The sequence below is a fragment of the Melanostigma gelatinosum genome (assembly GCF_949748355.1).
Source record: "Melanostigma gelatinosum genome assembly, chromosome: 13".
Taxonomy (NCBI): Eukaryota; Metazoa; Chordata; class Actinopteri; order Perciformes; family Zoarcidae; genus Melanostigma; species Melanostigma gelatinosum.
Window position 1 is genome coordinate 16,636,445 of NC_136646.1, and position 1,331 is coordinate 16,637,775.

The following is a 1,331-nucleotide window of genomic DNA, read 5'->3' on the forward strand; positions in this document are numbered from 1 at the left end:
CTACAATTTGCATAGAGCATTATTTAATTTAAAAAGAATAGCGACACATATACAGTTGGTCAGTTTCATGGTACATGTAAAGTACACAGTTACAATGACGTAAATTCCCTTTGTTAAATACGATACACTGTATTTCAAGATAACTCAAACCTTCAATATCAGCAGGGCAAACCTTTCCATTTGTACGTATATAACATTGCAATTGATTCAAGTCATACATGTAATGAGAAAACAAATTGTGCAAAAACATGAACAAATGTAACAAAAGTCTAAATTAGGAGGTTAAATCCTTTAAAAAGACCAATAAGCCACATATCTGTGCCTTTCTGGAATGTCAGTTTCTACTTTACTTTGCGCACACACACACATCTGGTGACGTGAAGAAAGCGCTGTAAATCATACAAAGCTGTTAAAAGGGTTGATTACTGTGAGCGCTCTTTGCTTTCGTGTAAGACAGTAAATACATTCATATCACGTCTGTGAAGTCAGAGGGATTTTCCAAGAGTAGGAATGTCATTTGTACCCTCAAGTTAATGTGATCACCGATTCATCCGAGAATATCCTTTTTGATCTCGAACACGGATGAAAAGCAGGCAACTGAGAATCCATTTCTCATTTGTTTTTTTTGAAACTTCAAATGTTTTTCTAAATATTCCTACAGAATACATAAATGCTCCAACAACGTATTTTAAGTACAATCAAGGCTTTGAGACTGTGATAAATTGGGCACGCTCTGAAATGAGGTTCAAACATTGAGCTGATCATTCTCCCTCAGAGCAAGGCATCTATTTCAAGTTTTTACCATCTATATACAGTGTTCACTATCTATATACAGCCGTTTTGTTTTTGTATTGCATTTCCTGGAGTTCCCTGAAGGAGCAGCTCTACATTAAAGATGACACAGCAGTAGTTTGTCCACTGCGCAATAACAATTTCTTAGTTATAATATTTAAGGACAATTATAGCACTGTTTTACTACAGTCTGGATGAAATCAGGAATCATGTGTTTCCATACTCTCTGCACCACACACACACAGTGTGAAATGCATAGCAAGAAAAATGGAAAAAAAACGTACAAAAACACCTCAAAGGTTATTGCAGTTATTGGTTGTTGCATCATTCCATGTGTCAGAAAGCTGATAAGATCCATAACACAGAGTGTTTCCCAATATGTAAGGTCCTATGTGCTCAATACAAGTTAGCAAGAAGCAGCATTACGGTTGACGAGCAACTCACCAAATCATAATTTAAAAGCAGTTTTAATGGATTTTTCCCCTTTATCAAGTCCTACGAATTATTACTTGTTATTTGTTTTGTTTTCCATAGAAAAA